Here is a 23,345-nt window from a genome sequence, read left to right as displayed (position 1 = left end):
CTTTCTGAGTGCTGGTAGCCCCTTCCCCCTTCCCCTGCTCCAGGAGGGAGGAACCCCAGGCCATCCACTTTCATCTCAAAGATCAGCCTGGAGGCTCCACTTCAATGCAAGCAGACACCCCAAAGGGCAGTGACTAAATGCTGGATTCTGGGCTCTTCCCAGACACCAACAAATCCCCATTCCCACGTTCAGGCACAAAGACTGGCTCCAAGTGAAACAGGACCATGGGGTGCAGAACCCCAGGAGGGACGGACATCTCTCTGGGGCATTGTAGGGATTCTCTACCCAGTTCCCAGTTTATCCATTCAATGCAAACCTGAGGAATAATCAGCAGTTATCCCCCGGGGTTTTTCGGAGTGGGGAGCAGGGGGTAAACGGGAGTCAGTCTCACGGCATGTTTTTTCCAGGCTCTTACTTCATCTTTCAGGAGACTCACATACTGCTGGTGGGAATCGTATCTGATACAACAGCTTGGAAAACTAGCCACATCTACTGACGCCGAGCACACTGATTCCCAAAGACCAGCAATTCTGCTCCTAGGTATGTGCCCAACAGAAACGATCCCAACGCTGATCAAAGGCAGGTACTAGAGTTAGGGTGCTCAGAGCCCCCGCTGTAAGGCCACACTAAAGCCACACGCAATACCAGGAAAGAATCTCACAAACGTAGTACTGAGTGCAAGAAACTGGACACAGAAGAGAACATTCCACATTGTTCCGTTTATATAAAGTACAAAGAACAGGCGAAACCAGCAGAGGCCGTGGGGATCAGGAAGGTGATCTCCCCTGACTGGGGGCTTCTGGGGTACTGTTGACACACTTGACCAAGGTGCCGGTTGCACAGGTGGGTTCTGTTTATGCAAATGCACCGAGCTGTAAGCATTTGGTAGGTGCTCTCTAATTAGGTCTGTTACACACCATGGGGGGAAAACGTTCATAAAGAAAAGAGAGTTAGAATGGGCGGTGGTAGGTTTCTGCCCCAATAAGAAGCCAAGAAAGAAGCAAAGGGCACGCAGGCACGTTGACGCGGGCGTGAAGGCGCCCACATGCGTGCAATCCAGCTCTCTGGCCTTGCAAAGGGCAACGTCCTCCCATCAGGTTGACCCCCTTCTCCTTTCAGAGGCACCAAACCAAAGTCACCTCCGCTCATAGCCACTCAGGGCTGATTTTATGACCCAGCTCACAGTCCAGAGGATAATGACCTCCAGTTCCCAGGTTCGAAGGGTTTCCAGGGTCTTAAAGGGCTCCATCCAGGGTGGACTTGGCAAGGAGGCCGACAAACCCCGGTCCTTCCGGGCCACGTCACGCGGCCAGCTCAGCTCGGCAGCCACCTGCAGGCCGGGCACACCCCGGCAGGCGTGAGGTCTAAAGTGCGGGCTTAAAAGGGCAGTCTCTCATGTATTCTTTTTGCCACTTTCCATAGAGGACTTTCTGGGGCAGAAGCTGCTAGATCAACAGCAAACCCAAGCTTTCCTGCTGGGCCCCCAGGGAAGGGAACTCGCTCTTTGAGCCTGGGGAGGGTTGGAATCAATCTAGTGCCCAGGAACCAGAAGCCCACCACATTCTCAACTTTTTTTTTTTTAGCTGCACTGCGCGGCTGTGGGATCTTAGTTCCCTGACCAGGGATCAAACCCATGCCCCGTGCAGTGGAAGCATGGAGCCCTAACACTGGACAGCCAGGGAAGTCCCCACATTCTGAACCTTGAAGAGGAAGAACCCCAGGTCCTGGCACCTCCCTGGGATGCATGTGCCTCGAGCTCACCACGACCACCCCTGTCACTCACCCAACATCACAGACTCTGCCCCTCCAGGAGGCCTTCTAGAACCTTCCCTCCCTCCCCTCTGGGCTCAGAGCTTCCTTGGTTCCCCACTCTCCTCCAAGTTTCCTCCATCATTCTCTGGAACTCTCTGACGCCTCCCTGGTCACGCTGGCTCAATGCACCAACAGGCACGCTCACATATCACCCCTGCCCCCCCTCGTCTCCCCCTGGCACCCATCACAGTTGAAATTAAATAATCATTTGACTCAGTTTTTGTACCTCGTCCACCCAATAGAACCCAAGCTCCATGAGGGCAGGGACCGGGCATGTCTTAGCCACCACCGGCTCCCAGCAGCCGATGTTTATTTCCTTGTCTGTGTCCATCTGTGGGTTAAGGCTCAGAGTGGGGACACCAAGGCATTCCCAACACTTGGCTGTCCATCCCTCTTATTTCTCCCTCTCCTTGACATCTCCTGTAGAAAGAGTGGTGTGCAGCCGTGGGGCAAGCCCTAGAATCAAATCTCAGCCCAGCCACTGCCAGCTGGTTGACCCTGGGCAAGTTACCAAACCTCTCTGAGCTCTATCTACCCCTCAGGGCTGGAGAGGAGACTGACTTGGGTTAATCACTGACCACAGTGTCTCAAACATGATAGTACTATTTTCTTGTATCTTTACAGTTTCCTTCCATTTGAGGACATTGTCCAAGAAGGCCAACTCGCAGGCCAGAACAGGGATCCAGCACCTGATTCATTCATTCATTAACAGGTTCCACTCAGTGCAGCTGGCCTAGGCACGGGACACAGTGGGTGGACACCGCAGACAAGATCCCAGCCGCTTCGGTGTTTGTGAGGTTTTGCAGAGGGGAGAGGTTGTTCGCACATTCATCTTTTCATGTTTCTCTCTCTCTCTCTCTCTCTTTTGGTTTATGCAACAAGATTTTTTCCCCAATAGCTTAATTTAAACCCAACATATTATTTAAGTTATCTAAGACTCCCGCACCAGGTAATAAAAATATTATAGGTTTTTTTCCTATTATTTTTCTTTTCAAAATAAAAACAATGATTTCAGATGTCTTCACAGGGAAAATGAATAAAACCAGCTTTCGTCTGCACACCAAGGTACTATAACTTGTCATTTCCTGAGTAAGTTAAGTGCTGGCTGAGTGTAGCCTTGAAAGGGAGGACCTGATTCCGGACACCCAGGTACCACAGACAGTCTTGGGCTCAGCAAGGGCAGCTGTGGCCTCCAGAACCACTGGATTCCTGACCAGCAGTCTCTCCCCAGCCAGGAGATGTATAAAAGACGGTTTCTTTCTTTCTTCAAGCATCACAGCCCCATTCAGACCCATCAGCTTGAGACAATGAAAGGAGAGCACAGCATCCCGGCTCCCTTTGATCTCACACCCCCGGAGACCTCTGTACAAACTGAGAACAAAAGGCGGGGAATCCAGTGGCAGTCCCCAGTAACTCCCCCCGAGACGTGCCTCTGAAGAGCTTTCCTTAGGAATTCTGAGCAGAGCAACCCCCAAGCTCCTCCCCCAATAAAAAATAACTTTAATCCTCATTCAAGATCACCGGTTCCAATTTAAAACCTGCAAGTCCCGGCTCTCCTCTGCTGGAACCTCCCGTCTCTTTGGCAGGCAGCCCTGGATGCCACTTTCCGCTTCTCCACCGGCTTCTAAGTGGAAAGAGGCACCCGCTGAGCCTGTGCAAGTCCCAGCTCCACACGCGGGAGAGAACAAAGACTTAACACAAAGAAGAACTGGGCCTTCCAAGCCCTGCAGCCACTTGCTCCAGAGGAGGGATGCTTCAGGCGCTGGAGTCTGTTTCCTCGCCAAGATGCGCTGTCCGCCCCCTCCCACCCCCGACTTTGCACACTGGCTCTCTCTCCAGGGTTGGGAAAGGTCGAGGGTGACCTACAGTGGTCCTGAGATCCTGGACCTCTCCAGAGGCCTTCCACTCAGCTGGGAGGGCAGAGCCCAAGCAGTGGACACCAGAGATGAAAGCCAAGATAGGATGGAGCTGGCCCTCTAGGGACCGAGGCACAGGGTTACAGAGACACACGTTAACCATTGCGAGGTGCTGGATTTTGTCAGCCTTTAATATTCTGCAGTGAAAAATCACTGGCTTTAGACACACACACGCACACACACAAAATCTAGAAGGGTTTTGTACTCTTCTCCAAGCTGAGCTGTCAGACAGTAGGATTTTTGGTCCTTGTACCTGTCCATGCTGAAGAGTCCAAAGGTGGATTTTTCCAGATTCCTGATGCATGGAACCTGAGAAAGCCACATAAAATCCCACCAGCAGACCAGGACAACCCCTCCACGAACCGATTCAGCTCATCAAGTCTCTCCCAAGCACGTACAGGGGTCAAGAACCCTGCCAGAGCCCACAGAGCACACCTAGGTGACATGGCCACAGCCCTGTCCTCCTGATGCTTACAATCTACTGTTCACACAAGTTGCTACAGGTCAAGGTGGTCTAGGATGAGCATGATACAAGATGCCCAGGGACAGCTCCAAGGGCTGCAACCCATGCAGTAACACAGGGCCCGGTGCCCACAAGGGCCCCACACTTCGTTTAATGCTCTACTGTCCCCATTTTGAAGTTCTTAATAATTTTTTCATAAGGGGCTTACATTTTCATGTTGTACTAAGGCCTGCAAATTATACAGCCAGTTCTGGAGATACCGAAAGAGTAATACAGTCAGGATTAAACGGAGAGAGAAATCACATCCAGAGAGCTTCTCTTATTCCTGGTACATGTAACAGCTAAAGTACAAATGAATACTTGGAAATGGCATTACACCCTCGGTTTACTCCCATCATTGGTTTAAGTAGAGACCTTTCCAGGGTCACTGCAGAATCAGAATCTTCCATACTATACCAAGAGGAAAGTTAGCAAAATCAGTTTCCATGAGCCTGTTTATCATAACTCTGGTCTATAACAGCATCTTTTCTAATGCAGCTCGGCCTGACGATTTTAAAACTACGGGGACCTTTAATTTATCAAGCTAACGTGATTACAAAGCCGTCCCAGAGTCTAGCCATCTCAGAGGCACTCAAGTGGAGGCCCCGCCTGTGAAATTTATGACCTGAAGCTTACGCTCTTCCAGTCCCTTTAAATGGGAAAATCTTTACCTTAGTTGAGGGATGAACTCATTCCACAATCTGAAAAAAAAAAAAATTAAGCCCTTCCACAAGTGCTCCACTCTGTTAGTTTTTACAACTCGTCTGCAGACAACGAGGTTTAAATACCATTTACCAACAAGCTTCATTTTAACCTTCCTTTGCGGAGGATGCAAAATCAATTACGTATCTGCTGATAACGTCCTCGCATCACGTTCTGGTGGCATCTCACGATTAATGCAGTCCATGAGGCTGGCCGTAAGCAGCTTCACACAACACCTTCTGGTTATTACAAGCATCACTCTGACCCAGAGCTGAATGTAGGGGGTTCAGACACAGCACAATGCATGGGGATTTTGCGTCTTTAAGAAATCAGTTTGTAGATGGTTTAATTAAAATACACCAGAGCATAATTCAATTGGAATTGAGGTTCCCATCAAACCAAATTAGGCAGCAGAAATCTTTCCAACCTTAAAAGTCCCTACAAGGGACAGGGTAGAAATTTCACTCAGCTATTTGGAGTGTTTCTTCCTCTACTGATATAACTGTTTTCACCAGTAAAACCAACTGCACTCAAAGACAGAAGGGACATGACATCTTCTCAGCCAAGCCCCTCGTGTTGCAGGTGAGAAAAGAGGCTCAGAGAAGTCAAGTAAGCAGCCCCAGGACACAGAGCAGTCAGTGAGAACTGGGACCAGAGATGCAGTGGCCTGAAAAAATGAGGGCAGGGCTTCCCTGGTGGCGCAGTGGTTGAGAGTCCGCCTGCCGATGCAGGGGACGTGGGTTCGTGCCCCGGTCCGGGAAGATCCCACGTACCACGGAGCGGCTGGCCCCATGAGCCATGGCCGCTGAGCCTGCGCGTCCGCAGCCCGTGCTCCGCAACGGGAGAGGCCGCAACAGTGAGAGGCCCGCGTACCGCAAAAAAAAAAAAAAAAAGAAAGAAAGAAAGAAAATAACTTCTGCTCTCAAACCCTAGTGAGAGGACAAGGAGGATGGCGGTTTTCTTTGCTTCTCACCAGCCCTGCTTTTTGAAACTGCAGCAGCCGTGGGCCAGCCGGCAGGGAACAAGGGTTCTTCACCCAGAGATGAGACAGTGAGAAAGCAAAGCTGTAAAGGAAAATTCGGGGGATGCAGAACAGAAAACAACGGGCATCAACCCAAGGGTGCTATGAACCAAGTCCTCTGACCAGCTCTCCCAAGCCCACCTGATCCCATCCCACCAACTGATCCCCTCCTGGGATCTTGGCATTGGCTGTTCCCTCTGCCTGGGATGCACTTCCCGAGCTGCAGACGGTGGTGCCTTCTTGTCATTCAAGAATCAGCTTAGATGCCACCTTTTCGGAAAGGCCTTCTCCGATCACCCAGACAGTCACTTCCCATCCCATAGCACTTATTATTGTCTGTTCTCTGATATTCGTGAACTCATCCATGAGAATATACACTCTGTGAGTGCAGGGACCCTGTCCGTCTAATTACTGCTGGATTCCCAGCTCCTAGGACAGCACTGGGCACACGGTAGGTCCTCAATCACTGGAGGGTGGCTCTTAAAGGGGGTGCAGGGCTTCCCTGGTGGCGCAGTGGTTGGGAGTGCGCCTGCCGATGCAGGGGACGCGGGTTCGTGCCCCGGTCCGGGAAGATCCCACGTGCCGCGGAGCAGCTGGGTCCGTGACCCATGGCCGCTGAGCCTGCGCATCCGGAGCCTGTGCTCTGCAACGGGAGAGGCCACAACAGAGGCCCGCATACTGCAAAAAAAAAAAAAAAAAAAAGGGGGGGCTGCAGAGCCTGAGTCAGAAGAGTTGAAGATGAAGGGTCAGGCTCTCAAATGGTCTTCGTTAACGAAGTTGAAGGATCAGGGGCAAGTCATTTCACCCCCCAGGTCTCGGTTTCTCCAGCTGTAAAAGGGGGGTAAGCAGGACAGGAAAACAACCCAGACGACCGGTAAGACCCTTGCCATTTCCGCACTGTGGGTCGAGGTTTTCAATCAATCAATGTATTCTTGCCTTTCCTCCTTTCATCCATTTGTCCATCCATCCAATCATTCTTTCCCATAGGCTGGGTCCTGGAGATATAACCTTGAGTGAGACACACCTCCTATCCTAAAGGGACAAATACCTTCTAGTGGCAGAGAGGGAAAGGAGGTAATTCCTGCACTGACCAGCTAAGGGCCAAGGAGACTCCTGGGTCTCTGGCTGGGCCATTCATGCAGAGAAGGAAACCAGAGCTAAAATCCCACAGATGCTGCAGTGATGGAACATGTATATTAGTTACATCCAGGGAATCTGATCAAGGAACCCAAAGAGGGTCACAGTTGAGGACAGCTTGAGGACAGAAGAGGATCACTCCTGAGATTTCTGCAGATTACCTGTCCCCCATCTTTGCCATGGAAGGACTGGAAATCCTCCTCAGGGGAACAATTACAATCACTGCTACATTCCATCTTATTAACTAAAGAGCTTAACACACACACCCACGTACGAACATGAGCACATGTGAGCACACACGCACACAGAGATGCCCTGGGCCAACCCCTGAAGAACTCATGGAGGACTGCAGTATATGCATATTTCTTTCAAAACGCCCCACAGGAGTTCTGATGTGGCACCTGGATTTAGAGTCAACGAGCCTCCTGCGAAGTTTCCTTCTGATCACAGTTGTAGAGGTCAATGATAACAGCGTGAAATGTATCCAGGAGGATCTTAGCAGGTGAACTTTCCTAAGCATCGAGAACATTGCAGTCACAAAACAAAAGCTAGGCGCTTCCCTGGTGGCGCAGCGGTTGAGAATCTGCCTGCTAATGCAGGGGACACGGGTTCGAGCCCTGGTCTGGGAAGATCCCACATGCCGCGGAGCAACTGGGCCCGTGAGCCACAAGTACTGAGCCTGCGCGTCTGGAGCCTGTGCTCCCCAACAAGAGAGGCCGCGATAGTGAGAGGCCCGCGCACGGCGATGAAGAGTGGCCCCCGCTTGCCACAACTAGAGATAGCCCTCGCACAGAAACGAAGACCCAACACAGCAAAAATAAAATAAATAAATAATAAACTCCTACCCCCAACAGCTTCTTTAGGAAAAAAAAAGCTAGTCTGGGTGGGGCGGGGTGTGATGAATTGGGCAATTGGGATTGACATGTATACACTGATGTGTATAAAATTGATGACTAATAAGGACCTGCTGTATCAAAAAATAAATAATATAAAATTCCAAAAAAAAAAGAGAGACAACCAAAAGCTAGAGCTAGCTGAATGATAAGGTTCAGACAACAGACTGTTGATTGTTGGGGGGTAGGGAAGGCTGAGGGGAGGGGAAATGAGTGAAGGTGGTCAAAAGGTACAAACTTCCAGTTATAAGATAAATAAGTTCTGGGGAATCTAATTTACAGCATGGTGACTATAGTTAACAATACTGTATTGTTTGTTTTGTTTGTTTGTTTTTTTGCGGTACGTGGGCCTCTCACTGTTGTGGCCTCTCCCGTTGCGGAGCACAGTCTCCGGACGCGCAGGCTCAGCGGCCACGGCTCACGGGCCCAGCCGCTCCGCGGCATGTGGGATCTTCCCGGACCGGGGCACAAACCCACGTCCCCTGCATCGTCAGGCGGACTCTCAACCACTGCGCCACCAGGGAAGCCCTGTATTGTGTTTTTGAAAGTTGCTGAGAGTAAATCTTAAAAGTTCTCATCACAAGAAAAAAAAATTGCAACTACGTGAGGTGATGGATGTCAGCTAAACCTACTGTGGTGATCATTTTGCAATATAAACATGTATCAAATCATTATGTTGTACACTTTAATACAATGTTATATGTCAATTATATCTCAATAAAACTAGAAAAAAAAAGGAAAAAACTAAAGCTAGTCTGGGGATTCAGCTCAACACCCCGGGACACACCCCCAGCCCTTGCAACACACCCACCCGGGAAAGCTGCCTGCAGGTCCCGCACATTTCCTTCCTTGCTGTGGCCCAGCCTAACTCTTTCAAAAACAACTTCATAATGTACCCTGGAGTCACAACCACAGCCCCTTGTTTATGGGCTTGGCCAGATCAGATAAAATTTCATTCTCTGAATTGGTTCCTAATTTAATTACTCTCCGGATAAGCGCTGGCCTCCCGTAGCTGCAGGGGAGGGACTCAGAAGGCACTGGCGCCAGGAGCCACGAGCTGCAGTTCTCGTTTGGCAGCTGGTGGAGGATGAGTTGTTCTGGGGCCTTTGCAGATCAAAGGGGATTAGAATAGTGGGCTTGGGCCAGGCGGTCACCGTCTGTCCACCCAACCGGCCTGTGTTTATTGTCCCCAGCCAATCAAGAGGGTGACCTGCGGTTTTACTAAGCGCTCAGGGAAAACGTTCAGGGTAACTGGACTGACTCTGAAAACCCAGATCCAGTCCTGACTCTGTGTGGCCTCTCTGGGCTTCGGTTTCCCCATCTACAAAATGGGGCTGGACTATGTTTCCCTGAAGCCCTTTCCAAGCTCTAAACAATTCAGGTGGGGATCAGTACCTCATCTGAGAATCAAGCCTTCTCTAGGGCCAGGGAAAAAGCATATAAAAAAGTAAATGAGGGCTTCCCTGGTGGTGCAGTGGTTGGGAGTCCACCTGCCGATGCAGGGGGACGCGGGTTCGTGCCCCGGTCCGGGAGGATCCCGCATGCCGCAGAGCGGCTGGGCCCGTGAGCCATGGCCACTGAGCCTGTGTGTCCGGAACCTGTGCTCTGCAACGGGAGAGGCCACAGCAGTGAGAGGCCCGTGTACCACAAAAAAAAAAAAAAAAAGTAAATGAATCTTATTATTAAAAGCAAGTAAAAATACCTCATAAATTTTAATTCTAGAAATGGAAACATGTCCACACAAAAACTCATAAATGAATGTTTATAGCAGCACTATTCATAAGGGCCAACAGGTGGAGAACACCCAAACGTCTATCAACAGATGAATGGATAAATAAAATGTGGTCTATTCATACAATGGAATATTATTTGGCCATAAAAAGGAATGAAGTACTGATATAAGCTACCATATGGATGAACCATAAAACATTATGTTAAGCGAAAGAAACGAGACCCACACAAAAAACATATTATATGATTTCATTCACCTGAAGTCCAGAATAGAGAAATCAGTAGAGATAGAAAATAGATTCCTGGTTGCTTAAGGCTGGAGGGTGGGGGGTGAATGGAGAGAGAGAGGGCTGATAGCTAATAGGTACATGGTTTCTTTTTGATACAATGAAGTGTTCTAAAATTACATGTGGTTCTGGTTGCACATGTCTGTGAACATACTAAAAACTACAGAATTGTATACTTTAAGTGGGTGAATTTTATGTTATGTGAACTACATCTCGTTAAAGCTGTTTTATAAAAAGGACAGGGTGAATGGGCAAAAAAGTCTGTTGCATGATTTGGGAGATTGGGATTGACATATATACACTAATATGTATAAAATAGATAACTAATAAGAATCTGCTGTATAAAAAAATAAAATTCACATTAAAAATACCAGATGAGAACTTCGTAAAATAAATATATATACACATAAATACATGCACGCGCACACACACACACACACACGTCTCCCTAAACAATCCTGTACCTTCATAACTGATCCAAAGGTACATAAACCCACACACACACAGAAAAAAAGAAACTGCTGACTTAAATGTGGGCAGACCTGCATTTTCCTATTGATTTGTTTCAGTTTTAACAGCCAAAAGCAAATTTATTTTCTACCATCTAAATGGCAACTGAGGTTTCATCTACTTTCCAATACATCACTTTTATTCTCTGAGCCAGATTGTGAACAATGCAAAAGGTCCATGGATTCTCAGCTGTCGACCCACGGGCAAAAGATTTTTTTTTTCCTGCAAACTATTTCCAATAAAGAGGCCACATTTGTTAAGCTCACTCTTCCCTTTTGTACATCTTTCCATATCTAATTTCTCACAGAAACTGCTACAGAGCAGGTATGAACAGCTTTTCAAAGCTAGGGCAGCACAGATATCAGGCTGATCCCACTTGCATTAATCGGAGCCTTCTTTCATCCTCTCGTTTACTGCCGCTGATAACTTTCTTAGCCAAGTTCAGTATGTCCTAAAAGCAGCTGTTTCCTCTGACTTTCAAAACAGTGCGCTTGGATTATTGGCCTGAAGTGGGGTTGGATGGGGCCTTCCTGGAACTATTATCTTTATAGAGAATTGTGACAGAATAAGGGACGGTCCCATCAGTGAAGGTCAGGCTACAGATGACCAAAGAGAAGGCAATCGTGAGCTTCCCACGGTTCAAGAACACCCAGCTACACAGGAAGATAGTCCTCCCGAAGGACTCACCATTTCTAAGCCCAGATGGTGTTTCTTTCAGACAAGAAATACTGATGGGTCAAAGTAAGAGACAAAGAGGGGAAGTTTAGTGCTTAATGCTGGATGGTACACAGGCAGCGTGGGCCTACAACTCAGCTCTCCACGCCCCTCCCCTCAGACCACCACCCTGCTTTACTTCCTCCCCTGGATGGGGTTCAGCATCCTGGGACCCCAAGCAGAAAGATGCTTGAAACTCCTATAGCCAGGACACCATCCCCTTTGCAAGACAGAGAAGGAGTCCTGCTACCTCAAAACTGAGTCCCAGTCCTAAGGCAACAGTGTCCAGTGGGAGAGGAGGTGTTGGTCCCACCAGAGAGAAGGGCCCTGGGCTGGCTGGGATGCCAGACAAAGGAGGTCCTGGTAGCAGCCAAACAGAGGCCAGAGTTGGGGTCCCCGGCCCTGCCAAGACCCCCCCTGGGTCCCCACTCATTTGTCCTTCACCCTGTGATGATAGGGAGGATTCCAGGCGGGGGATAAGCCTGGATTCAGGGCTGGCTTATGGACTAGGTTGGCCCTCTCCAACAGACCAGACATCCCCCCACTCTGTATTTGTTGAGACTCTGGAGAGAGGCTTTCCATCGAGGGCTGCCAACAGAGAGTTTGGAGAATAAACCCACCCAACACACACACACACACACACACACACACACACACACACTCTCTCTCTCTCTCTCTCTCTCTCTCTCTCTCTCTCTCTCTCTCTCTCTGCCAGGAGCAGAGGCCCTGGCCCAGCCCGACTGCAGCCCCCAATCTCTCATTCCAAAGAAGAGGGCGGAGACCAAATAAGCGGTGATATCCTGCCTCCAGCAAATGTCTGACAAATCTGCACTTTTCTTCATGGAAAATTAAAAAGCTAAACTGCCCCAAGAATCTGATGGAGGATGACAGCCTCCAGGGGCCCTCAGAGTTCATCCTTGAACCAGAAACGAGATGGCGGAAAGAACACCAATCCCCGCATTCTTCTCACATCTTCCTACGGCAACAGCAATTCTGAAATCAGGCGTCTGGTTACATGACCCAGAGATGAGCCAGCTGCGGCCAACTCCCACCTGGATGTCTAGGAGACTGAGGACGGAGAAGCCGGCCGGTCCCACGGGACCTGGGCCAAAACTTCGCCCTGCCCTGGGGTGGTTGCAACTTAATAGCGTGATCATAAGTGTCTGTCGGGAAACCCAACTACTTGGCCCAATTCCCTGGGGCAACTCCGCTTTCTTGTAATCCTGGAGATCCCTTCTGTGCACAAAGCAAATACGGTTCTGTGTGTACATTTGGAAGACTTTACATAAACAGGTTCTTGAATCAGAGGCAGTAATCCTCTGTAGACCAATAGTCTGATTTTTGGTTTGGAAATTATGGTCCCTATAAATACATGCCGGGACATACTTTATATTTTTAATGCAAATATTTACATTCCAAACAAAGGAGCATGGAACTTAAAGACAAGCTATTTATACTGGCCATAAGAAACACTAACGGCCTCAACATTTCTTTCCTGAGTAAATGGCTCCTGACTTCTATTCCTGAAATACCAACCAAAATTCCATAACGTTTATCCCCAAGACTCTCAAGACACAAAAAACTGGGCTCACTACCTTTTAATAGCCCAAAACTCTAGTGTCAGGAAATCCAAGGTTATTACATTAGGCTCTTGACTCCTGCAGAAATTTAGCGACAAGCATTAACTCTCCTGCACCATATGCTGCCGAATTGGGGATACTTTTCCGTCTTCTGGATGCACACCCAGAGGCCCACGTGAAATCCATCACAGCCCTTCCTCCAGGACTAGCTGGCTTTTGAGCATTCATTCAACTCTCGCGACTGAGTGGGCCCCCAGACAGCCTCATCACCCTTGAGAGGTTTGCTGGGCGTGGGTGAGTGGACCACACACCCAGGAAAACTAGAAAGAACGTGGTACAAAGTAGGTTGAGTTCAATAGCGTAGAATTGCAGACACTCAGAGGAGGACGGTAACACCTGGATGGGAGGATATGGAGAGATGGTAAGAATTACTGGCAAAGCTTCCCGAAGGTGGTGATGGGACGGGGGGCCGGGGGCTGATGAAGGTTCAGGCCATGCAAAGAGGAGGCTGGATCCACAGTTCCCCCCTGGGATGAACCGGGAGGGAGAACCAAGAGGAGGCAGAAAAGGCTCTCCCACTCAGGCTACCAGGCTGTCAGCCAGCCAGTGGCTCCGGGGGCACCCCCGCCCCTTGTAAATTACATGTGTGTCACAAAGGCTAATCATTATCTCAATCTGGCTAATCACTGCCATGCTCTACAGATAACAAGGCCTGGTTAACAGGCTCACTTCCTAATCTCAGTGTCCCCCTCAATATCCTTATCAACTGCATATCTAATGCTGCCCTTATCAATTTATGCCTAATAGGTACCACGTGCCAGCCCCAAACCCCTGCCCCCTGCCCCCGTGGGTCAGGCCCGGGGCTAAGTACTTATTATTTGCTGTGTGTGGAGGCGGGGTGGGGGATGGGGGGGTATCGTCTTGCCCACTCCTGATGTTTCTTCCTCGTGGAGACAGCGCCACCTGTGTACCACCACCTGTGTCTACACCTGGTGGTGTCCATCCACCCCCATCCCAGGAGTGTGCAAGGAGGACCTAGACACAGGTAGCCTGGCCTTGCCTCTTCCCACACAGAGTAGGCACTGCCCCCTGCTGGCTACCCTGTGGAGGAAGGGGGCCGGCCCAGGGAGAGGCTGCCGCTTTCCCACTGGACCTGTGACTCAGGGGAGGTCAGCCGGCCTAACTGCCCACTTCTCACTTGAGGATTGCGATGCCCACGTGCCCACCGGTTCAATCACATTCTACTATGTCTACTTCAGCCGGGAACAAACATTGCATTTTTACCTCCACCTATCTTTCTCCTCCCCTCTCTCTCTGTAAGTTCAGAACTTGGCCAGGAAAGAGGGGCTCAGTTTGGGGAGCTCCCTTGAACCCTAACTTGTACTACTGGTACTCAAACTACACTACAAGGACAAGGAAGAGATTATTAACCCCACTTTACAGGTGAGGAAACCGAGGCACAAGGAGATTAAACCACTTGCCCAGGGTCATGATCAAACGCAGGTCAACGGGGTGCCCAGGCTCACCCCACCACCTCCAAGGGCCTATACAGGATTCAACACCCAGGCTAAAAGAACATCTCCATGATGGGCACCAAACATTTGGTTGATTGGAAAATGAAGGTGCTGGCCGAGCTTACTTCATCCAGCCCGAGTCAGTTAACGTGTGTCACGAAGGGCAGACAGAGCTGCCCAGACCCCTTTCAACAAGGGGTGAGAAAATAACACACCTTCACAGACCTCTCAGACTCTGAAATGCACCTTCTAACATCACAGCAAATGTGCCACGGGCCCCGGCCCTGGGGGCAGCTCCCTACAAGGGCACAGCAGAGTGGGACAGAACTTCCCCCCAAGATCCAGGGCTGCCCCGAGAGGGACAGAATTGCCAACTCTCATGTCCTTTCCCCCTCAGAGGCCACTCCACTATGTTTTTGACCACAGGGAGCAAAAAAGGCCAGCAAACACATACCCCATTTCAAGAGAAGACGTGAAACCACCAGGTTCCCGCATATCACTAGAAAAAACAATTGCGCCTGCCTTGTAATCTAATTATTTGCCCATGCTGGGGTATTTTCCAGGCACCTGGGTAACTAGGCTGCCTGTTTCAATATTTTTATCACAAACACGATTCTGGAAAGTGTCCAGGTTTCCATTATAATGATACTCTCTGCTTTTGAGGATCCACCAGCCTCACTTTCTTCAGAGACCTGAAAGGCCTGGACCAGGACAAACTCTAGAAATGTAGCATAGGTGTCAGGGAGAGCCTGCCCCGGCAAAAAGGGCCCTCCCACACCTACTCAGGACTCTCTGACGCTTACAGTGGTGCTCAAGATGTAACATTCAAAAGCCAGCCACCCCAGCACATTTCCTGGTCTGCCCTGGGCTTAAGCGCATCTCATGGGAGCACAGTCAAACTGACCTACAGCCTGTCCACAGCGTTCCGCTGGAAGCATCCCAGAGGGCAACTGTGGATCCAGGCCCCTCTTTGCACAGATGAAGAAATAGCCCAGAGAGGTGAAGCAACCAGCCTGACTAGAATCCAATGTGTCCTGGGGCTCCCGGCCTTACGGGGTGTAAGAGAAGTCCTCTGAGGTAGAATATGCCAGAATTCCACCCCCAACACACACCAAGAAATATACACATCTACATAAAAGACTGTACGTGCAATTTCAGAGGGATCAGAGACGTCCCCCGTCCCTGGTTATGAGCTCTAGAGCTAAAGAATACCACAAAAGCCGATGTTTCTTAAGCACTTACTGTATGCCAGGCACCGCTCCAAGTGCCCGGCAGGTATTGTCATGTAGAGGACCCCAGCTCTCAGGCCAGGGGTGAAGTCGCCCCAGACCACTCCAATGTCAGAGTCGCTAATGCAGACTCCTGCCGCACTCTGGGCAGCACTGTGGAACTCCGACTTGCAAGTTCTGCCTCGCCTACTGCTCTGAGCGCTGCCTCTCAGCTCCCACGCACCTGGCCCTGGGCCTGCACCTGGAAGAAGGCATCAATGCTGCATGTAGCTGCTGCTGATGAAAGAGGCTGCTCGCGTTTCCTGTACATCCTTTTCGAAATCAGCAGAGACTGAGAACCTGCTTTCTCCTGCCACCTCCCCGCCCCTTACCACTTGCTGATTCACGCCCGCCTTCCCCTTCTAGAGCCAGGATTGTTTTTCTCCCCCTCCAGCCCCATTTCCCTCCTTCCTCCACTGCCATTCCGTGCTCCTAGCTCCTGCACATCCGGATGACTGAAAGCTTCTTCCCTGTGATTTCCAAGAGCCTCCCTGCCCTCTGATTGAGACACAGGGGGACACCTGTCTGACCTGGCTGGCACAGGGCCAGCTGGGAACCAGTAGGGGCCCAGCAAATGACAGCTGTTATGACCAAATGTCTTCCTCCCCAACCCCCGTACGTAAAAATATATATATATTCTGTATTGGCCCAAATCCACAAAAAACCTTTACTTTTCTTCCTAGATATGGAGACGGGATACTCAGTAGACAACTCCCACCTCTATGCTTCATTTCATGCTGTGAAGACACGGGTCTACACATAAATCATCTCGTCCCAGTGCTTCCTTTTAAAGGATGAGCATCTCAGGAAGGAAATCAGACCCCAGCACTTGAGAACAACAACGAAAGACCCTGTGCAAGTCCAAACAGTCTCCCAGGACGTCGTTAGCTAAGTGAGAAGACGGGCTCTGGATTCACAGCAAAGCAACACAGTTCCGGCGGAACTCAGTCGACATCACCTGAGCATCCTGACTTTCAGGTGGATGTACCGTTTTCACCAGTGGCTGCAAGTGTCGCTTCTAAATCACGTGCTGCTAAAGAGATGCCCAGTGACAGAGTGCTCACACGGTGACACTGCCAGGCCAGCTACGTTTCAAACTAGTTTCTGTTTTTAGAATTTAAGGAAACTCCTCTCTCATACAAATGCATCCCAAATGACACCTGGCAATCCAGGGCCTGCTGAGACCTGGGGACCAGGACAGGGTCTGGATACAGGGACAGGAAGCAAGAGTTCCCACCACAGCGAAGGTCTATTCATCTAGGAGTTTCCAAGAGGCTCCAGTCCAGCAGGGTGGGATGACAGAGCCAGCCCAGGAGCTGGAGAATCAGAGACCTGGTTTGACTTTCCACTTCTGGGCTGTGTGACCTCAGACCCACTACTCCGAGCCTCAATTTCCACATCAGTAAAAGGAGACTCTCCTCCTATACAACCCACCTCTCACTTTCCTTGCCTTACTGTCCTGCCCACCTTTGAACGCAGCTCGCTGTTCATTTGTCCATCAGGTACAGGCATTTTTGCCTGCTCCCTTCCTCCGAGGGCTGGGTCTCTATCTTATCATGGTGTACTATTTGATAATGAAATTATATAAAAAGTTTTAGGCAGGGTGTCTCTTTCCACATGACAAGAATTCAGCGCTTTGCAAGGCAGAAATAGAGACACAGATGTAGAGAACAAATGTATGCACACCAAGGGGGGAAGCGGGGTGGTGGTGGGATGAACTGGGAGATTGCAATTGACGTATATACACTAATATGTATAAAATAGATAACTAATAAGAACCTGCTGTATAAGTAAATAAATAAATGAAATTAAAAACAAAAGAATTCATCAAATAGCTATTGAATGGATGCATGACACACGGCACATGAAGCAGCCGGGCACATGGCCACAGGCACATCGGGCTCCCGTCAATTCTCAATCCCTCGGCCTCGGGGAGATGCGATCCCCATGCCCCGTCAGGTGTCACAGGTCTCTGACAGTGGGATGCCCTCCCCAGTACACAGACACAGGGCCAGACGTCAAGCTTCAGACCTCCTGGCAGAGTACTCACCCCACCCCCTACTTGTAGCACTGGAGCCCACACTTAAATGTCCAGGCTCAAGAATTCTCTTGAGAAGTAACAAGACCTGTCAAGTCGATTTTTCCCCCCCAACTGGCTGGAGCTGAGCCAAAGCTGCCCTCCTTAGGTAGGGCATGTGCTCACCTGCCCAGGGCAGCCCCAGAGCGTCTCCCCTCTCCCCATCCCCCAGAGCTCGCCTGGACGCGGATGCTATCCATGCCATCGGCAGATGCCAGGCGGATGCTAGCCGGGTCACCTCCAGCCAGGCCCTAGGTGGCCTTGGACAACCACAGTCTAATCACAACCCAGCCCTAACCTAAAGCTTCTGCTAGTGCAGGTTCCAAGAGCCTGGGGCTCCCATGGCCCAGCTGGTTGACTTGGAGTTTCTTTTCTGCTCCTTCTCCAGACACCAAGTAAGCAGAGTCCACTTCCCAGCCTCTCCCAAACTTTCCTGTAAACATAGCCTCTTCCAGATGCAGGGATTAATCTTCTCTCCTTCAGGCCAGCAGAAAATCAAATTCCTCACCTCTTCTGGCCAGGGGCAGCAGCAACAGAGGAGAAGAAAGGTGCAGACACAGAGGCCTCACGGCATCCACAGTGACGGTGCTGGGATGCCTGGCCATCTAACCATCAAAGAAAAGCAAGGCTCACGTGGGATCCACTATGGACAAACCCGCCTCTCCACCTCCCACACACAATATCCTGGATGAATTAACCCTGCTCACTGCAGTCATACAATACCCAGAGAGAAAAAACACAAAAACATCATTGAATTTCCTTCAGAGGGCCCTAGAAATGGTTCTCCCGGGAAGCTGGACCTGGGAGGGAAGAAGAGCCCTGCAGCTCCACTTCTGGCTCAACTACGCACCTATGCACTGAGAGAGACCACGGCAAGCTGCTTCACCTGGCTGGCTCAGTTTCCCCATGCAGCAGGAGGCAAGGAAAACATTTTCCTGCCAATCTTTCAGGAGTATTAGAGACAAAAACGTATTTGATTTAAAACTACCTCATAAAAAGGCATTTTTATGCCCATGCTATTTTAAACAAAATCATATATGATTTGCACCTCAAGACGGCCTGATTCAACGTACAGTTGGTAAAATTAATAAGTGCCACGTTCTGGAAGGGAGGGTTCCTGATTTTGCACCATTTGGGAAGGGGGCGGGAGCAGGAAAGCTGGGCATGGAAAATGGTGTGCGAGGTTCTAGAGGAACTTGGGGCAAATCTCCAGGCCTCAGTTTCCACCTGGACGCCTCAGCGGGTGCACGTGCCCCCGGGCTGCTTTCTGCTCCAACACCGGCTGGCTGGCTGCCCTCTCAGGAACCGCAGTTGAGGAAAGAGGAGCTGGGGCCCTGCGAAGCCCTCGGCTCAGCCTCACAGAACAGCGCGCCACATCCCTTCCCGGGGCGTCCTGCGGCTTCCTGGACATACAACTTCATTCCCCAGAACTCCGTGCCATCAACTCACCCAACGTGAATGCAGCGAAGGGCCTCGGGGAACCGGAAACTGGGAGCCGGAGGAGCGAGTCTCAGCCCCAGGCTTTGCCGCCTCCTTCTCGAACCTCCCTGCTCGAGGCGCGGACGTCCAGCTGCCTACAGCCGGCACCCAAGCCCCAGCCTTCAGTCCACACCCGCCGCTCCAGCCCCGCGGGCCGACCCCGGGCGCTGGGCGGACGGGCAACGTGGGCACCAGGACCGCGACGGGGCGGTCGAGCAGCCGCGCCCAGGACCCTGGCGGCTCCAGATCCTAAACACACAAGCACACACAAGCGCGCGCGGCGGCCAATCCGTTCGCCCGGAGGAGTCGGAAGGCGCTTCCACAGCTCTTCATTCATTTCCCCAAAGGCGAGGTTCCCTTCTCCCGGTCGCCTCCATCCCAAGATCCTAGGGGGCTCCAAGGGGGCCAACTGCGCCACGAGCCGCCCGCCATCCGCCCACGGCCGCCAAGTCCTCTCCACCCGCACACACAACCCAACAGACTCGGGCTCCATCACGATCGGCAGCGTCGCCCCCGCGCAGGGGCCGTTGCCACCCCGGCTCCCCACAGCTTCGTCACCCCGCAGCTCCACCGCCCGGCCGCCCCGCCGCGCCACTCGGCTCAGACCTGCAGCGCTCGGCTCGCCGCGCCCAGGCCGGCCGGGGACGCCGCCGCCGCCGCCACCGCAGCCGGGAAGCGCCGGCTACTCCGGAGTCACGCCGCCTCCTGAGCTGGGAGGGGGCAGGGGGCGGGGAGGAAGGAAGAGGGAGCGGGGAGCAAAAGTTCAGGACGCCCCGGGCCTCGCCGCGCCCCCGTCTCCTCCCAGGCCCGCCCCCGCGGTCCCCCTCCCGGAACCCGGTCCCACAGGCTTCGGCGCCCGGGACACCCCCAACACACACCAAGCCTCCCCTCCCAGTGTGGCCGCAGGACTGGAGCCGGGGCGAGGAGGCGGTTCTGAACCCGAGTCCAGGAAAGAGTGGCAGATGCACACCTACCTGCCTCGGGCCGCGCCTGGAAACTTCCCAGAAGTGCGCCGGGAAGCGGAGCGCAAGGCTGGGGAATCCCCACCCCCACCCCCATCCCCACCCAAAGCGCGCTCTTAAGGAGAAAGCACCGATCTGTCGGTCCGTCGGTCCTCCGCCTGCAGCGCGCCGCCCCGATTCCGACTCCTGGGGTCGTTTTCCTGGACAGCCACCCCGTGCGTGCCCCGTGGCGTGCGCCCCCCGCCGGCCTCCGGCTGTCCGCGGCGCCACCACCCCGCCGCCGAGTACCCCGTCCCCGAGCTCCGACCGCATTTTCCCGAGCCGGGGAGGGGGGCGTGCGACCCTTCCCGCGGGGTCCCCAGCGCGCGGGGCGCCCAGAGCACGGCCAGAACCGGCGGCGAGGGGACGCCCTCGGCTGGGGGCCGCGGTTGCCTCGGGGAGACTGGGCCGAGGGTCGCGGGGCCCAAACCTGCCTCGGCTCCGCGCGCTCGCAAGTTCATTGTCTGCCTGGGCCGTCGTCGCCGCCGCCGCTGCCGCCGCGCCGGGAGCGCCGCGGGGAGTGAGGCTGCGCGCAGCCTCCGCCAGGCCGGACTCCCTACGCCCAGCCCGGGCCGCCCCCGGCGCTGCCCGGCCAGAACGCGGAGGGGCGCCGGAGCCCGGAGCCAGACACCACCCGCCGTTCGTCGCCGCCCCCTCCGCCGCGCCTGGCACCCAACTTGTACCTGAGAAGCCCGAGTCCAGCCCGGGAGCCTCTTCGGCTCCGGCTCCGCGGGAGCGCGCCCAGCCCCGCGCCTCGAGCCCCTCATCCAGGGCGCGTCAACCTGACTCCCCGAGCGCAGGGAGGAAAAGTTTGGGAGTGACGTGCGGATGGCGAATGAAACATCCGAAAAGAACCCTCCCCCCGCCCCATGTCGCGCTGACACACATCAGCTCGAGTCTGGAATGTGAGAAAAAGGCGTGTGCGCGGAGCGGTGGGTTTGGTTCCCGCCCCCTCTCCTTCCAAGTAAACACGGCTTGTGCGATGCGGTGATTCCAAATAGAAAGCAAACCGAAACCCCTAAAGTCTGCCAATGACACCCTGCCAGAGACATTTTTAACGAACTTGGCGGTCTGGAGCCAGCCCATACGTTGATATTCAAGGCCACGGCGCTGGTGGGTTCCGCGCCCTCTGTTGTATTTTTGCATCCCGAGAAGGCTCTCCCGGGCTCTTCGGCCCAGCCTGTTTGCTTCCACGGTGAGGGAAGGCTCAGCGGGACCCCGAGCCCGGCCGGCCGCAGTGGCCCAGGGGGTGGCAGCTCCAGGAAACCACCTGGGCTGCCCGAGGTCAAGGAAGCGGCACCAGTGGTCGACTCCGGGCTCTTGAATGGAGATACCGTCAGTTAAAGAAAAGACACTTTGAATTCTGGAAGACTCGACTCAAGCCCAGTCTCTCAGGAAACAGGTCCAAGGGACAGAAAAAAAAAAAATCCTTGTTCTCAGTCACATAGCCTTTTGCCTGCCCGTGTCCCCATGGCTACAGTCCAGCATCTTGTCCTCAAAGCAACAAAGCAACCAAGAGTGGAGCTAAAATGCTCTCTAAGTGTCAAGCGCTGGCCCACCGCTGAGGGATGCGTCCGGAGGGTGCCTTTTCCCCCTTTCCTCTCTTTCTGGAAATACGTGACTTTGATCGCTTGAGGCTTCATTTCACCCCCCCCCCCGAAACTATAACCCACCCTGAGGTCATAAACTTCGGCTCGGCATCCACGGCAACTAATGCAGAGGTCACAATCAGAGGATTATAACTGCAGATGGAAAGCTGGGATGAGAGGGGAATTCTTCAGAACGGTATCTTGTTTTCCTGCAAATAATGCCTCTTACATAAAATCTACGAAGAAAGATTAATGCAGCAAAGAGACCAGCCTTAGAATCTCAGACTAGATTGCTTTTTCCATATAGACTCCACTTGGTGGTTTTTGTTCATTATTATTTTTTTAAACAAAAAGCTTTTTCTGAAAGTACAATGAGCTGCTTTTTGCAGGGTTCACAATTCCCAGTAGATGATGAGGCCGTTTTTCAAGGTCTTACCCACGTTGTGGCTTTGGGGCTTATTTATTAGTTCCCAAGAAAAGCCAGCCTTTCAGTAAGGTTTATATACTCAAGTAATTGCCTCGGGGGACACAGTGAAGGGTGCTGTTAAAGAAGGCTGGTTGTGCATGCTTCTGCAAGGGAGGCCCTGGGCCAGGCAGCTGTCAGACCAGAGTGTGCAATGGGTTTAAACAAACACAGGGAAGGTTCCGTGGAAACACAGAGGAGGAAATCCCCTCCTGTAAGCGAGTGTGGAACCTTATTCCACAGCCACACATACCTCGTCTTTCCTCTCCTCCCTCCAAGTAAACACACCACTCCGTTGTGGAGACAGCGCAGGGCCCACCCAGATCTCACTTTCAGATTCAGGTGTCAGAAATCTCAGTTGACTCAGAGCAAACTGTTTTTAAGTAAAATCATGGTGCCGCTTTGATATAATTCCACCAGGGACTTTCTAAAGGTATTTATATACGTGCCTGAGATTAACTGGATGACAATTTTTCCCCTCAACATTAATTGCAAAAAAATCACCCAAGAATTGCCCTTGAGTCTTTTATTCTGGAGAGTTGAGAGAATACCCAAAGACCAGACATGTGAGTGACTGGGTGGGTGAGTAGATGGATGGGTAACCGTGAGAGAGGCTGGTGCCAACATGATATTGGCAACTAATGGGTAAAAAAAATACAAGTAATTTAAGAAAACGAATATCCCCTCACCATATGCACACGTAGGCCTCCATAATTCTGGAATTAAATTGTCTGGCTTCAACCCCTACTGCTGACACAAACGAGCTGAGTGACCTTGGGCAAGTCATTTCTTTCTTTGCCTCAGTCTGGAGCCTATAAGACCCCTACAAGCAGTAAATTGAATTATTGACCCCATGGGGGTATTACACTTCTACATCTTTGTCACAGCCTCATAGCACATGGAATGTGCTTCCCCATCCCTTGACTTTGGACTTGATCATATGACTTGCTTTAGACAATGAGATTTTGAAGGATGTGACTGAATCAGAGGCTTGACATGTGTTGCAGGGCTGGGCTTGCTCTCCTGTGCTTTGGATCCATAATGAGAAGAACGCATCCTGAGAAGCTGCTGCCTCTTCCAGCAAGGCTCCAGAATAAACACACGTGGAGCAGACCTGAACTCAACTTGCAGCCTGGAGCCAAGTGACCC

General features: G+C 51.9%; 1 protein-coding gene across 12 annotated transcripts in view; it reads right to left on the bottom strand.

The window, feature by feature from the left end:
* The window catches only part of CHST15 (carbohydrate sulfotransferase 15), a 99,856-nt gene extending 78,890 nt beyond the window's left edge, over window positions 1–20,966 (bottom strand). For 2 of the 12 annotated variants that reach the window (XM_073793828.1, XM_073793831.1), the window contains exons 1-2: window positions 20,828–20,966; window positions 19,750–19,853 (exon numbers count right to left, since the gene is read on the bottom strand). The gene's annotated coding sequence lies outside the window, so the exon portion shown is untranslated. The other 10 variants (XM_073793829.1, XM_073793832.1, XM_073793827.1 and 7 more) reach the window with 7 other exon arrangements.
* Between the last annotated feature and the right edge of the window lie 2,379 nt (window positions 20,967–23,345).

The sequence above is a fragment of the Tursiops truncatus genome, chromosome 16, assembly GCF_011762595.2.
Source record: "Tursiops truncatus isolate mTurTru1 chromosome 16, mTurTru1.mat.Y, whole genome shotgun sequence".
NCBI lineage: Eukaryota > Metazoa > Chordata > Mammalia > Artiodactyla > Delphinidae > Tursiops > Tursiops truncatus.
Note: the sequence above shows the minus strand (reverse complement) of the source record. Positions and strands in the feature narration are given on the sequence as shown.